The sequence below is a fragment of the Ovis aries genome, chromosome 18, assembly GCF_016772045.2.
Source record: "Ovis aries strain OAR_USU_Benz2616 breed Rambouillet chromosome 18, ARS-UI_Ramb_v3.0, whole genome shotgun sequence".
Lineage (NCBI taxonomy): Eukaryota > Metazoa > Chordata > Mammalia > Artiodactyla > Bovidae > Ovis > Ovis aries.
In genome coordinates this window covers 29,788,428-29,805,334 of record NC_056071.1, presented here as the reverse complement: position 1 = coordinate 29,805,334, position 16,907 = coordinate 29,788,428, and the positions used below count along the sequence as shown (strand labels likewise).

Genomic DNA, 16,907 nt, shown 5'->3' with positions numbered 1-16,907 from the left:
ATAGTACTTGCCTGTCACTTCAGTATACTAGGTCACTTCAGTCATGTTTGACTCTTTGCAACCCCCTGAACTATAGCCTGCCAAGCTTCTCTGTCCGTGGGATTCTCCAGGCAAGAACACTGGAGTGGGTTGCCATTTTCTTCTCCAGGAGATCTTCCTGAACCAAGGATCAAACCCATGTCTCCTGCATTGGCAGGCTGGTTTACTACCAGTGTCACCTGGAAAGCCCTATATGACAGAAAAAAGTGAAAGTTAAAGTGTTAGTCACTCAGTTGTGTCTGACTCTTTGCAACCCCATGGACTGTAGCCCACCAGGCTCCTCTGTCCACGAAATTCTCCAGATAAGAACCCTGCAGTGGGTAGCCATTCCCTTCTCCAGCGGATTTTCTTGACCCAGGGATTGAACCCATGTCTCCTGCACTGCAGGCAGATTCTTTACCATCTGAGCCACCAGGGAACCCTCTATATGATAGTACCTACCTCATATTTGTTTTAAGGCTAAATGAAAAAAATAAACAGTCACTGGTACAATCTGAGCTCTAACTGTACACTAACATATTTTAAGTGCTTTCTAAAAATTGATTCATTTAAGACTCACAAAAACTCATTAAAGTGTATCTTAAAACTACATTTTACAGATGAGAAAAAATAAAGTTTAGAGAGTTATTTTCCCAAGATCACACACTTACATGACCTGACCCCAAAGTCAGTCTTTACTTTTGCTGTTCAGTTCAGTTCAGTGGGTTTGGTGAGAGATTTCAAGATGGAAATAGTTGTTTAGATGCTTATGGAAATGAGAGTGAGAGGAGAAAGGGGACAATGATAAGAGGAATAAGGCCCTAACCACCTTTTATGAAAAGGCAATATGTGCTCTCTTTACCCTACTCATTTTATTTAATTATCATCTCTACCCTGCTCTAGGAAGGCAAGGATTTTTATCTATTGTTTACTTATTAACTCCAAGCATCTAGAATAGCATCTGACATACAGTAAGTGCTCAAAAATCACTTGTTAAATGAAAGAGCAAGTTTTCTAAGAAGGCAGGAGGTGGGAACGGCCTGAACCACCAACAGTATGGTTCCTACCCTCACAGCACTTAGAGTCTAGCTGCGAGGTAGACTCCATTGTATTCCATAACTTCCTGCATACTGTGGGTAAAAAAGGGGAGGGAAAGGTATAAAGAGCTTGAGTTTCTCAGCCGGCTGAGAAGTGAATGGGGTAATATTTATGTGATAATTAAGGTCTGAATGGTTCTGACATCGTTGAATTACTTAATTCCTATGTCTTTGAAGTACGGAAAACACAATTGTTAGGTCTTTGTACTTTGATCCTTTCAAGTCTGGCACCCGGGCGGTGCCGAATAAAGCTTTGCGGCAGAGGGTAAGCTGTGTTTCGCTTAGGACTGCACTTTTCTGAAGCAATTTCAGTTACAGATTTCTGAGGCGGACTTCTCGGTTCTTTATCTATGGGACAGACTATGGTGATAAAGGAAGCAGAGGGAAGGGAGGGACTGATTTCGTGAGAGAAACAACTGTGTGGCCAAAAGTGGGATGCAAGCACGGCCTGGGGAAGGGAACAGACCCGAGAAGCAGCCGCGCCCCGGTCACGAAAGAAACCCACGCCCTACCTCCCGCCTGGGCGGCCCGTCGGCGGGAACCTGGCTGCGCTTGCGCGCGGGCTGCCGGTGAGTGGAGCACTGAGGGGCGCGGCCGCAGCTGGGAGTCACGTGGTGCGCCGGCCAGCCGCCCCGCCCCTCCGCAATCGCCCCGCCCCGCCCCTTTCCCGGCGGGACGCTCGGAGCCGCCCCGAACTGCGCAGGGCGGCCAGGGGTGAGTGTCCGCGAGGGGCGCGCGTTACGCAGAGCCGGGAGATCCTGGACTGGGGTGCGGGTCGGCGGAAGGCGTAGAGGGGGCCGAGGGGACAAAATGGCGGCGGGGTACGCCCTTTCACCCCCTCCCCTCACCTGGGAGTGCGAGCGGAGAGGGACAGGGAACACTGCTGGGGGAGGGGAGCCGCGGCAGCTCGGGAGGGCCATGGGGTCCTCCGAGGAGGCCGAGGGACGGGGGTGGGCAGGCTCTGGGCCTGCCCTGCGTACTCATCTAGGGGTGTGAGCGACAGGGGACTCCGCGCACCCCCTGGGCCGAGAGGTGGGCGGGGGGCTGCTTTACTCCATCAGAGGGGCGGCCCAGGGCGGCCGCGGGTCGACGCTTTCGGAATGTCCAAACTGCTAGGGGCTAACGGAGGAGCCGTCCTCCCAGCCTTTCATTTGACAGGTGATCGTCACCGTGTCATTCTCAGCAGGGTTTACCACGCTTTTCCTGCACGTTGACTCGGGTATTAGCTCTGCCCGGGAAGCAGGGCGGGAAAGGTCTCTGCGTCTTACAGATGCGTGAATTGAGGCCTGGAGGGGTAAGGAGTTTAACCAGGGCCTGGCACCTGGGTGTAGTAGAACCTAACCTTCTGCCTCTTTTGGTGCTCCTTGCCCAGCCCTTCATTCGCGCCTTCCCTCCCGTGCCAGTGAGGGACGGGATTGTTTGAAAGCAGACAGAAAACTGGTCCTCCAAGCAGCACCTGCTGCTGTCAAGTGGCTCCCGCTGAGATGGGGCCCGCCCGCTTGAGAGCAGCTTCTTCCTGTTGTTGGTGATCTGTATTCCTCATTCTATTTGTGCCAAGTTATTCTAACATGAAAATAGCTCTTCAGTATAATATCTTATTGAGTCATTCCTTATATATAAGCACATGTTGATTTTACCAGCGTTAGCAATTTCGTTCCCATCAATGTCAACGATCCGAGGTGGAACAATGGGATAAGCATTGTACATTTTACCAGTGGGGAAACTGAGGTCATTCCTCGCCCCAGGTCAGCCGCTGGTAAATGGTTCATCTGGAATTAAGCTTTTTAAACCTAAGGTTGATATTCTGACCAATGCCCCACTCTGGTTTATATTGATGCTCTGGTCCTTGTTTTTTTTTTTTTTTTTTTTTGTCGTTGTTGTTAAATATGACTTTTCTTCAAAATGTGTTCGTCACAGATTGACTTATGCTGCATATTGAAGTGATTTGAATAATATCCATTAAGGAATTAATTACAGAGTCAATTTTTATTATGATTTGAAAAGGTGTCAGTGGAAGTGTGGCTTAATGGCTTTGAAGGCAAACTGATCTGAGTTTGAATCCCAGCTCTCCTGCTTGTCCTTTGACAGACAAATTTTTCTGAGCCTTGGTTTCCTCACCTATAAAATGTGGATATTATTGTCTATCTCACAAGTTTGTTGATAGCAAGTAAATGAGGTGTCTTAAGCTTTAGAACTGCTTCTGGCCCATATTAAGCACTCAGCATATGCTTTTTCCTTTTCTTTCTTTCTCCCCACTCCATTGAGCTGCAATTTTTTTTTTTTCATTTTCTGAACCCTGATGGTTTAGGTCAGTTTACCTGGTGGATATGTATGGAAGCATAATCAGTGTGGCTATATAGATACAGTTATGAAAAAATTGGTTAATTGAGCTCCAAAGGATCTAGTGTTTTAAGCACAGACTTCAAAATTGTTCTTCCAGCTTCATAGATATTTAAGAATCTCTACATGTTTATTTGATACTGACTTCACTGATTCCTTCATTTAACCACTATATGAAGGGGATTGACGTTGTCGTCTTTCACCTTCACACCCAATCACAACCCAACCTAGTTTAAAGAAGAAGCAAAAATTCTTTGGGAAATCATATAGGAACATTCTTTAAACACTTAGAAAGTGGTAGTGGTATTTAATGGGAAGATAAATAGGATTCTCTGTAATGGTACAGTCTAATATCCTTTGTGAAATCAGCATTTCTGAAATTGTAGAAATGAAAACGGCTAATGGCTTGTATAACAAAACAAGTCACTAATAAAAATCTGTTTCCAGTTTTATGCTGGGATGGTAACCTTTTCACAAACGTGTGTCTGGCTTTGGCGGTAGGTCTTACGGAATATAAAGAGAAAGATCTACAGTCCATCAGTGGAGACATCCTTAAAAAATATTAGGAAATATTTTTTTGCTCTGTGACATGAAACACAAAAGATTTCATGAAACTTTACTAAAATAATTTCTACATTTTAGTGATAACTTCCTAAAGTAAGTTTATTATATATTTTGAAAATATATGCAAAGTGGAGAGAATAGAAAAATTAATTTCTATGTACCAATCTATTTCAGCAATTACCTGTGCATGGACAATCTTGCCCCACAAAAGCTGTCACTTCCCATTCTTTTGGAAGAAAATCTCAGACATCATATTTCATTTGTAAAGATTTCTCTATGTGTCAAGCTTGCTTTTAATATATTGTTGGAAAGGAGAGGTAATTTTGATATTTTCAAAGAGGCATGGGTTTATGGAAGAAAATAAATACCTCTTCAATTCAGTTCAGTTCAGTCTCTCAGTCGTGTCCAAATGTTTGCAACCCCATGAACTGCAGCATGCCAGGCCTCCCTGTCCATCACCGACTCCCGGAGCCTACCCAAACTCATATCCATTGAGTTGGTGATGCCATCCAACCATCTCATCCTCTGTTGTCCCCTTCTCCTTGTGCCCTCAGTCTTTCCCAGCATCAGGGTCTTTTCAAATGAGTCAGCTCTTTGTATCAGGTGGCCAAAGTATTGGAGTTTCAGCTTCAACGTCAGTCCTTCCTATGAACACCCAGAACTGATCTCCTTTAGAATGGACTGGTTGGATCTCCTTGCAGTCCAAGGGACTCTCAAGAATCTTCTCCAACACCACAGTTCAAAAGCATCAATTCTCTGGCACTCAGCTTTCTTTATAGTCCAACTCTCACATCCATACATGACTACTGGAAAAACCATAGCCTTGACTAGATGGACCTTTGTTGGCAAAGTAATGTCTCTGCTTTTTTTTATTTTTTTATTTTTTAAATTTTAAAATCTTTAATTCTTACATGCGTTCCCAAACATGAACCCCCCTCCCACCTCCCTCCCCATAACATCTCTCTGGGTCATCCCCATGCACCAGCCCCAAGCATGCTGTATCCTGCGTCAGACATAGACTGGCGATTCAATTCTTACATGATAGTATACATGTTAGAATGCCATTCTCCCAAATCATCCCACCCTCTCCCTCTCCCTCTGAGTCCAAAAGTCCGTTATACACATCTGTGTCTTTTTTCCTGTCTTGCATACAGGGTCGTCATTGCCATCTTCCTAAATTCCATATATATGTGTTAGTATACTGTATTGGTGTTTTTCTTTCTGGCTTACTTCACTCTGTATAATCGGCTCCAGTTTCATCCATCTCATTAGAACTGATTCAAATGAATTCTTTTTAATGGCTCAGTAATACTCCATTGTGTATATGTACCACAGCTTTCTTATCCATTCATCTGCTGATGGACATCTAGGTTGTTTCCATGTCCTGGCTATTATAAACAGTGCTGTGATGAACATTGGGGTACATGTGTCTGCTTTTTAATATGCTGTCTAGGTTGGTCATAACTTTCCTTCCAAGGAGTAAGCATCTTTTAATTTCATGGCTGCAGTCACCATCTGCAGTGATTTTGGAAAGGAAAAGGAAAGGAAAGTGAAGTCGCTCAGTCGTGTCCAACTCTTTGTGACCCCATGAACTGTAGCCTACCAGGCTTCTCCGTCCATGGGATTCTCCAGGCAAGAATACTGGAGTGGGTTTCCTTTCCCGACCCAGGGATCAAACCTGGGTCTCCTGGATTGGAGGCAGACGCTTTAATCTCTGAGCCACCAGGAAAGCAGTGATTTTGGAGCCCCCCGAAAATAAAGTCAGCCACTGTTTCCACTGTTTCCCCATCTATTTGCCATGGAGTGATGGGACTGGATGCCATGATCTTAGTTTTCTGAATGTTGAGCTTTAAGCCAACTTTTTCACTCTCCTCTCTCACTTTCATCAAGAGGCTCTATAGTTCTTCTTCACTTTCTGCCATAAAGGTGGTGTCATTTGCATATCTGAGGTTATTGGTATTTCTCCTTGCAATCTTGATTCCAGCTTATGCTTCTTCCAGCTCAATGTTTCTCATGATGTACTCTGCATATAAGTTAAATAAGCAAGGTGACAATATACAGCCTTGATGTAGTCCTTTTCCTATTTGGAACCAGTCTGTTGTTCCATGTCCAGTTCTAACTGTTGCTTCCTGACCTGCATACAGATTTCTCAAGAGGCAGGTCAGGTGGTCTGTATTCCCATCTCTTTCAGAATTTTCCACAGTTTATTGTGATCCACACAGTCAAAGGCTTTGGCATAGTCAATAAAGCAGAAATAGATGTTTTTCTGGAACTCTCTTGGTTTTTGATGATCCAGCGGACGTTGGCAATTTGATCTCTGGTTCCTCTGCCTTTTCTAAAACCAGCATGAAATACCTCTTAGTTGATATATTCATGGTAATAAATATAGGAGTGATCAGAATTGAAAACTTCATTAAATAACTTGGAATTATAAAATGTCTCTATTGCTTTTCAGAATACTTACTTTACTGTTATACACTTATTTTCCAGTTGGCAAATGTGAAAGATTAACAATAGCTTTGAGTGTGCTGACATCAGGATTGTTTAAGTTCCAGTCTCAAAAAGTAAATACTCAAGATTTTCTTTTATTTTAGAAGAGGCAAAAACACGAGTGATAAATTTTATGAACATGGAAGAGTAACTGATTGAAACCCTAATTTTTCTAGAATTTACTGACAAATACGAGACAGTTCGTGGATAGAAGTACTGTCATTACTTTGGTTAGTTGGGCCTATATTTTTTAGAGTCATGCTGATAGCAGACTTCTTCCTATTTTGGGCATGCCATTTGATTCTTGCCTTTTCAGAACCTGTGCGCCTGAACTCAGAGAGGACAGATGCCTTTCCTGGCACTTGAGCCAGTCTTCACTTTTTTATCTCTAGGACTCTCAGGTGTCTGTACATTCTGGGACTGCAGGGCAGGGTAGGACAAGTGAAACTTCAGTTCCTCACAGGCAGCAACCTGTTCAGAAACCTTGGGCCCAGTTAGTCCTAGTGTTCATTCCCTGCTTACTAACTTTTTGTGTGTGTGTGTACTCTAGTTTCTGCTTGGCCATTGTTTTCCTGTAGCCTGTAGTTCTCAAATTTAATTTGAGTAGCCCTCTCAGTATTTTGCCATATTCATTTTTTTATATTAGCTGATTTTTCATTTATGGTGGTGTTATGGTTCCTTTTAAAATTTAAGTAAAAATGTAGTTTTTTCCATAGAGAAATGTTATGTAGATAATAGTACAGATGGTAGTTAGGACAAGTATGAAAGTAGTAACTGAAATTTTGGAAAGTCTAAGTCCTTTTTTAAAAAAGCTTTATTGAGATATTTCACATAGAAAATTCATCCGTTAAAGTGTACATGTCAGTGGTTTTTTTTTTTTAAAAATTTGCATCTACAAATCAGTTAATGTGACATGCCACTTTAACAAAAAGAAGGCTGAAAATCATGATTATCTCAATAAATGCAGAAAAAAGCACGTGACACCATTTAACACTCATTTATGATAAACACTCTCAAGACAGTGTGTTTAAGAGGAATATATGTCAACATAATAAAGGCCATATATGAAACAAACCTTCAGTTAATATCATATTTAATGGTGAAAAGCTTAAAGCTATCTCTCTAAAATTGGGGCAAGACAAAGATGCCAACTCTTGCTACTGTTATTCAACATAGTATTGGAAATCCTAGCCAGAGCACTCAGGCAGGAAAAGGAAGTAGAAGGCATCCAAATTGGAAAGAAGATGTAAATTCATCACTATTTGTGGATAACATGATTTTATAAATAGAAAACCCTAAAGATGCCACCAAAAAAACTATTAGAAATAAATATAGGGGAATTCCCTGGCAGACCACTTGTTAGGACTCCATACTTCCACTGCAGGGGGCACAGGTTGAGCCCTGGTTGAGGAACTAAGATTCCACTTGTTGATAAGCCAAGAAAAGAAAGAAGAGAAATAATAACTACAGTATAGTTGCAGGATACAAAATAAAAATACAGGAATCTGTTGTATTACTATATGCTAACAATGTGCTAGCAGAAAGAGAAATTAGGAAAAGAATGCTATTTAAATTTGCAATAAAATAATAAAATAGGAATAAAAGTAAGGATTTGAAAGACCTTTAAACTCAAAAATATAAGACATTGTTGAAAGAAATTTAAGAAGACACAAATAAATAGATATTCCATGCTTATGGATTGGATTCAGTGCAATCCTGTCAACATTCCAGGGATATTTTTCAGAGAAATAAAGCCAAAAATTATGAACTTTATATAATATTAAAATTTATATGGAGGCACAAGATACTGAATAGCCAAAGCATCCTGAGAAAAGAACAAAACTGGAGGTATCACACTCCCTGATGGCAAACTATTTTGAAAAGCCATAGTAAGCAATACAGCATGGCATTGGCAGAAAAATAGATACGCTTACCAGTAGAAGAGATTTGAGAAATAAACCCACTCATATATGGACTACTGATTTATGACAAAGGAACAAAGCTCATACAATGGAGGAAGGACGGCTTCTGCAACAGATGCTCCTGGGAAAACTTGACAGCAAGAGGCAAAAAAAAGAAACTAGACTGCTATCTCACAGTGTACACAAAAATCAACTCAAAATGAATTAATGATTTAAATGTAAGACCTGAAACCATAAAACTCCTAGAAGAAACTGTAGGTAGTATGTTCCTTGACATCAGTCTTAGCAATATCTTTCTAGATTAGTTTCTTAAGGCAAGGGGAAACAAAAGCAAAAGTAAACAAATGGTACTACATTAAATTAAAGAACTTATGTGCAGTAAAGGAAACCATCAACAAAACAAAGACAACCTACTGAGTGGAAGAAGGTATTTGCAAATGATGTATCTGATAAGGGGTCAATATCCAAGATGTATAAAGAACTAATACAGCTCAACAGCAACAAAAAGGAACAATTCATTGAAAAGTGGGCAGATGATCTGAATAGTTATTTTTCCAATGAAGACATGCAAATGATGACAGACACATGAAAAGGTGTTTAACATCATTAATTAATAGGGAAATGAAAATCTAAACTATAGTGAGATATCTCTTCATACCAGGTAGAATGGCTATTATTGCAAAGCCAAGAAATAACAAATGTTGGTGAGGATATGGAGAAAAGGGAAACCTTATGCACTGTTGGTGGGACTATAAATTGGTGCAGGCACTTTAGAAGATATTATGGACATTCTTCAAAAATTAGGAATAGATCTACCGTATAATCCAGCTATCCCACTTTCTGGTATTTATTTAAGGAATATGAAAACACTAATCTGGAAAGATAACTGTGCGCCCTATGTTCATTGCCACATTATTTATAATCACCAAGATGTGGAAACAATCTAAGTGCTCATCAACAGATGAATGGATAAAGATGTTTTATATATATATATATTTGTATATACACATAATTAAATACTACTCAGCCATCAAAAGATGAAATCTTGCCATTTGCAACAACAGGGATAGAGCTTGAGTGTACTATGCTCAGTGAAGTAAGTCGCACGGGAGAAAGACAAATACTGTAAGATTTCACTTACGTGAAATATAAAGACAAAAAACAAGTGAACGACCCAAACCAGAAGAAACATGTGGATGCAGAGAACAGAATAATGGTTACCAGAGGAGAAGGGACAGGAGGGGAGTAGGGTACAGTGGATAAAGGTGGTTAACTGTGTTGACAGATGGAATCTAAATTTTTGGTGAGCACACTGTTGGGTATACACAAGTAGAAATATCATGTTGTGTATGTGAAATTATGTAACAGTACAAGCCAAGGTCACCTCAATAAAAAATAAATCTTAGAAAAGGCTCCTGCCAGTGGTTCAGTCCCTGGGGAGTGTTCTAATTGGCTTATGGTCTCTGGCAGATACTTCAAGATTAGAAAGTGGGTCCTCATCACTTATGGTCTATGCACTTTTTAATCAGGTGTTTTTGTGCTGATTCCTGGGTTGAGTAAATCTACCTGTGAGTCAGAAAGCGAAGATCATGGCATCTGGTCCCATCACTTCATGGGAAATAGATGAGGAAACAGTGGAAACAGTGTCAGACTTTATTTTTTTGGGCTCCAAAATCACTGCAGATGGTGACTGCAGCTATGAAATTAAAAGATGCTTACTCCTTGGAAGAAAAGTTATGACCAACCTAGATAGCATGTTCAAAAGCAGAGACATTACTTTGCCAACTAAGGTCTGACTCGTCAAGGCTATGGTTTTTCCAGTGGTCATGTATGGATGTGAGAGTTGGACTGTGAAGAAAGCTGAGCACTGAAGAATTGATGCTTTTGAACTATGGTGTTGGAGAAGACTCTTGAGAGTCCCTTGGACTGCAAGGAGATCCAACCGGTCCATTCTGAAGGAGATCAGCCCTGGGTGTTCTTTGGAAGGAATGATGCTAAAGCTGAAACTCCAGTACTTTGGCCACCTCATGCGAAGAATTGACTCATTGGAAAAGACTCTGATGCTGGGAGGGATTGGGGGCAGGAGGAGAAGGGGACAACAGGATGACATGGCTGGATGGCATCACTGACTCGATGGACATGAGTCTGAGTGAACTCTGGGAGTTGGTGATGGACAGGGAGGCCTGGCGTGCTGCGATTCATGGGGTCACAAAGAGTTGGACACAACTGAACTGAACTGTCCATTCCCAGAAGTTCTGTAGATTTCCTGGACATATTTTCTATTGTTATTTAAAGACAGTTGTTTGGGGGGCTCATCTCTCCTGTGCAGGATCTAGGGGTTGGAGTGCTTGATGTGGAGCTCAGATCCCTCACTTTTCAGAGAAAAGATCCGTACCTTCTGGAACCTCCTGATTGTGAATTGACGCAGCTGGTATTGGGGTTTTCCTTGGCGAAACTATCTCTGCCTATCTTATCCTTTGCCTCTCATATCTGTATTGATGTTCTGCCCTTTGTTGTGGAAGTTCTTTTTACCAAGTTTTTATGTCCCTTTCCAAGGAAATTATTCATGTATAGTTTTCGATTTGTTGTATACATGGGAGGAGTTGAGTTCAGGATCTTCTTGCAGCACTATAAGAACTCTCCCCATCCTTTTTTTTTTTTCCAATATAAATCTTTTCTTAGAGCAGTTTTAGAATTGCAGCAAAATTAGGAGGAAAATACAGAGACTTCCCATGTACTCCCTGTCTCTACTCATGTATAGCCTCCCCATTATCAACATCTGTTGCCAGAGTGGTACATTCGTTACCATTGATGAACCCACACTGGCAAATTATTGTGACCTAGAGTCCATAGTTTACATTACTCTCCACTCTTGGTGTACATTTTATGGGTTAGGACAAACGTATAATGGCATGTGAGGACTTCTCAGGTGGCTCAGTAGTAAAGAATCTGCCTGCCGATGCAGGGAGCAGACCCATGTCTCCCGCGTTGGCAGGTGGGTTCTCCATGACTGAGCCACCAGGGAAGCCTAAGGTAACATTTTTAACCTGATGCAGTGGTGACGTTTAACCTGACATGGGCTCCTGGTGTCACTTCTGTGCTTGCTCGCTCTATTGATTTCTTATTCAAAGGGATGGCTCCTCAGAAATTCTTTGTGGTATTTAAATTTGTGCTACACATGTCCCTTAATGTATTTATTAACCTACAAATTATAGTTCACCCAAGTACGTTTAATTAGGTCACATTTGCTTATTTTTTTTTACATTTGTTTCCTTTGTCTTAGGAGACAGACCCAAAAATATGTTGCCTCAATTTATATCAAAGAGTGTTCTGCCTGCATTTTCTTTTAGGAGTTTTATGGTTTCTGGTCTTACATTTAGGTCTTTAATCCATTTGGGTTTATTTTTATATTTGGAGTGAGAAAATGTCCCAGTTTTTTCTTTTACGTGTAGCTGTCCAGTTTTCCCATCACCAGTTATTAAAGAGACTGTCTTCATTCCTGTTGTATATTCCTTCCTCTTCTGTTGTAAATTGACTGACCATAAGTGCATGGGTTTTTCTCTGGGCTCCCTATTCCATTCCACTGATACACGTGTCTGTTTCTGTGCCATTAGTGTATTGTTTTGGTTATTGTAGTTTTGTAGTGTAGTCTGAAGTCAGGGAGTGTGAATCCAGATTTGTTCTTTTTTCTAAAGATTACTTTTGCTATTCAGTTTCTTTTGTGATTCTAAATGATTTTTAGGATTATTGGTCTAGTTCTGTGCGAACATGTCACAAGTATTTTGACAGGGATTGCATAAATACGTAGATTGCTTTGGGTAATATTAACAATGTGAATTCTTCCAGTCCATAAACATGGGTCATCTTTCCATTTCTTTGTATCATTTTCAGTTTCCTTCATCAGTGTCTTAGAGTTTTCAGAGTGTAGGTCTTTTACCTCCTGGGTTAAGTGTATTCCTATATATATATATATATATATATATATATATATTTTTTTTTTGATGTGATTTTAAATGGGATTTTTTTTTTTTTGCTTTCTGATAATTCATTATTAGTGTGTAGAAAAGCAGCATATTTCTCTGTGTTAGCCTTGTATCCTGTAACTTTACTAAACCTGCTTATCAGTTGTAATATTTTTTTGGTTAGGACCTTAGGGTTTTTTGTATATAGCATCATGTCATTTGCAAATAGGGACAGTTTTACTTATTTCCTTCCAATTTAGGTGTCCTGTTTCTTTTTATTGTCCAATTGCTATGTGTAGGATTTGCAATTCTACTATGTTAAAGAGAAGTTGTAAAGGTGGAAATCCCTGTCTTGTTCCTGATCCCAGAGGAAAAACTTTCAGCTTTTCACCATTGAGTATGATGTTAGCTGTGGATTTGTCATAAATAGCCATTACTATATTCAAATGTGTTCCTTCTGTACCAACTTTGATGAAAGTTTTTGTCATTAATGGATGTTGAATTTTATCAGGTATTTTTTCTGCATCTATGATTATGTGATTTTTATTCTTCCTTTTGTTAATGTTGTGTGTTACATTGATTGATTTACAGATATTGGGTCATCCTTGTATCCCTGGAAAAACCCCTGCTTGGTCATGTGTGTGATCTTTTTATATATTGTTGAAATCAGTTTGCTAGTATTATGTTGAGGAGTTTTACATCTGTATTCATCAGATGTTGCCCTGTAATTTTCTTTTTTTGGAGTATCTGTGTTTCTTTTTGGTATCAGCATGATGGTGACATTGTAGGATGAATTTGGGAGTATTTATTCCTCTTTGACTTTTGGAAATAGTTTGAGAAGGATAAGTATTAGTTCTTCATGTGTTTGGTAGAATTCCACTATGAAACCATCAGTTCCTGAACTTTTGTTTGTTGTTAAGTTTTTTTTGATTACTAATTCAATCTCACTGCTAGTGATTGGTCTATTCAGGTTGTCTATTTCTTCTTGATTCTGTCTTAGAAGTTTGTATGTTTCTAGAAATTTTTCCATTTCTTCTGTTTGTTGCCATATTCTCATATGACTGTAGTATTCTCTTATGATTTTTTTTTGTATCTCCATGATATTAGATGTAGTTTCTTCTCTTAATTTCTCATTTTGTTTATTTGGATCCACTTTCTTTTTTTCTTGATGAGCCTGGCTGAAGGCTTTAAATTTTGTCATTTCAGAAAACCGGGTGCTGATTAAATTGATCTTTTCTATTTTTTGGTCTCTATTTTATTTATTTCCTCTCTGGTCTTTATTATTTTCTTCCTTCTGCTCACTTTGAGCTTTTTGTTCCTTTTTTTTTTTTTTTCTAATTACATTAGATGCTAGATTGGATTATTTGTGAATTTTTTTTCTTTTTGTTTCCTGACATAGGCTTATATTGCTATAAACTTCCCTCTTAGATTTGCTTTTGCTGCATCACATAGGTTTTGGAGAGTTGTGTTTTTATTTTCATTTGTCTGAAGGTAATTTTTCATCTTCTTTTTGATTTGTTCATTAATCCCTTGTTGTTTTTATTAGTGTGCTGCTTGGTCCCCATGTGTCTGTGTTTTTCTCGTTTTTCTTCCTGTAATTGATTCTTTTTTCATACCATTGTGGTTAGAAAATTGCTTGATATAAACTTTCTTCAATTTGTTTAGACTTGTTTTGTGGCCTATCATATGATCTATTCTGGGGAACACTCCTTGTGCACTTGAAAAGAATGTGTTGATGTATATCTACTTGTTTTAAACTGGTAGTCATTTAAATCAAAGAATATTCTAAAAGATCTGCATTTTTCTCACTCCCACTATATTTTATATTCTTTACATTATATTTTACATTTTCATATGTATCCCTTAACTGTTCATTGTAGTTATAGTTGATCTTACAGTTTTTATCTTTTCATTTTTATGCTGAGTTATTTAAATGGTTGATCCTCAGCCTTTGCTGTATATTTACCATACCACAGCCCTTAATAGTAAGGGCTAAATGGTTACTTACTGTAATAGTGGAATTTTCCACTAATAGAAATTCTTACTTCTTGTTGTAGTCTTGTCTTTTCCACTTAGGGAAGACCTTATAACATGTCTTTTAGGATCGGTTTAGAGTTGATGAACTTTTACTTTTTGCTTGTCTGAGAAGTTCTTTATCTCTCTTTCAGTTCTGACTCATAATTTTGCTGGGTAGAGAGTATCCTAGTTTTTCCCTTTCAGCATTTAAAATGTTTCCTGCCACTCCTGTCTGGACTGCAGGCTTTCTGCAGAAGCCTTATGGGTGTTCCCTTGTATATGACTCTGTTTTTCTCTTGTTGCTTTTAGAATTCTCTCTTTAAGTTTTGCCACTTTAATTATGATATGTTTTGGTTTAGGTCTGTTTGGGTTCATCTTGTTGGGACCCTCTGTGCTTCCTGTATCTGATTATCTGTTTCCTTCTTCGGGTTTGGGAAGTTTTCAGCCATAATTTTATCAAATACACTTTTGAATGTTTTCCTTCTCTCTTCTCCCTCTGGGACCCCTATAATGCAAATCTCAGTATGCTTGGTGTTTTCTTAGATGTTGCTTAAACTGTTCTGATTAAAAATTTTTTTTCTTACTGTTGTGGTTGGGTGATTTCCATTTCTCTATCTTCCAGATAACTTGGGAAATCTTCTGTATCACCTAGTCTGCTCTTAATGTCCTTCTAGTTTTTTTTTTTTTAAATTTCATTTATTGCATTCTTCAGATCTGACTGGTTCTTTTTTGTTTTCTAGTTCCTTTTTAAAACCCTCTCTGTGTTCATCTATTCTTCCCCCTAATTTAGTTAGCATTCATATTCCTGTTTTGATCTCTTTTCCTGATAAATTGTTTATGCATATTTTTTTCTTTCACTTTAAATAAATTCTTCTGTCTTCTCATTTTGATCAACTTTCTATCTCTGTAAAATTAGGTGAAACTGTTAAGTATGGTGATCTTAAAGGGGTATCCTTTTGTGGGTGTGTCCTTATGCAGTCTGTGTGAGCCTATTGGCTTTGGTGGGAGAGCTGGATTTGAAGTGAGCACGAGTCACATCTTACCCCAGATTTGCTGGCACCTGTCCCTGTGATGGGAGGTGGGGCTGTAGAGGGAAGAGCAAGAGTCAGAACCAGGTGTGAGCCAGGACTTTGATGCTCAGTAGAGGACACACCAAGGTGCTGGAGCAGAAGCCTTAAGGGTGGGGCCAGACTGCTTCTATTCCCTCTTCGTGTATGCTCTGCTCTCACAGCACTGGCATCATTCCCCAGAAGGGAGCTACACTGGAGCAAGAGGGGTGGGAGCAGCCACTCAGTGTGGGTTGGGGCATGCGCTGGGACTGTCTTGGCACATCAGAGTCCACACTACTTTGCATCTGCTGCCTCTGGGAGTGCCAGTAATAGCTGCCCTTGCCTTATTAAGATGCAGAGCTGGGTCTGAGTCGGCACCATCCCTTCACCTCTGCCCTTCCCCTTGACGGTGTCGACCTTCACCCTAGTGGGGAGCTGTGTGGTGGAGCAAGATGGGCCAGGACGTGCACTGGGGTGGTCGGGAAAAGCAGCTAGAGTCACAGGCAGTCTCAGTCTGCTTCCTCTGCCTTGTTTTGGGAGCAAGGAAGCAAGTGTATGCCTGCCCTTAATGAGTGGAATTCAAGTTTCTCACAGTTCCCCTGCCAATCCCACTGGTCTGCACACCAGTGAAGGAGATTTGTCTTTCTGGTCTCAGACTCTAGGCCTGGGGTGCCCAATATGTGGTCCAAACCCTTCTCTTTCCAAAGAGGATCTCCAAACCCAAGTAATTCCCCTACTTCTGTGTCCCCTCCCTCAGGTGTGGGTTCTCACCTGATCACTTCTCTTTGCTTTCCTTCTTGACTGTGTGGATCTTTCTTTATAGCATTTGTTATGTAAGAGTCTTTCCACCAGGCTCCACATTGCTGCTTGTCTATTTCCAATCTGTTGTCCAGTGCATATGGATCATATAATATTAATACATAAATTTGTGTCTCCCTTAAAAAATTGTTGGTATCTAGCCTACAGTTGTCTTTATTGGAAAGTTCACTAATTGATTCTGGAATGACCAAAAGAAAAAGGTCAAAAGAGGTAATTCTGCTTAATCAACAAGCCAGCCTACTTCCTTCCTTTCCTTAAAAATCTTTGTTCAATGCCTACCATTTTAAACATACTATCTTAAATAGAGGAAAAGGAAGATCACTGAAATGCTGATCTTGTCTTTCAAGATTCTAAAATGTAATAGAGGAGAAAATTGTCATCCAAAGGAAATGGGGGAAAAATATAACACCAGTTGAGCATCTTTATGTGCTGGTCTTTATGTCTTATTTTAAAAACCATTTGGGGACTTGTTATGTAACCAATATTGTGTTAACTAGCAGAAACTCTAGTGTGCTACCATTTAACTGTAAAGTAGATACTATTCTCTTTACTCAAGAGAAAACTGAAGTTCTGAGGGATTCATGACTTGTGCACAAGGTCATGTAATTAGTGGCTGTAATAATTTGCTAA

General features: G+C 39.9%; 1 protein-coding gene across 13 annotated transcripts in view; it reads left to right on the top strand.

The window, feature by feature from the left end:
- The first annotated feature begins 1,796 nt into the window (after window positions 1-1,796).
- Window positions 1,797-16,907, top strand: part of SCAPER (S-phase cyclin A associated protein in the ER) — a 396,299-nt gene continuing 381,188 nt past the window's right edge. For 8 of the 13 annotated variants that reach the window (XM_060401720.1, XM_060401719.1, XM_042235193.1 and 5 more), the window contains exon 1: window positions 1,797-1,829. The gene's annotated coding sequence lies outside the window, so the exon portion shown is untranslated. Of the gene's footprint in view, window positions 1,937-16,907 lie in introns of all 13 variants that reach the window. The other 5 variants (XM_060401721.1, XM_060401716.1, XM_060401715.1 and 2 more) reach the window with 1 other exon arrangement.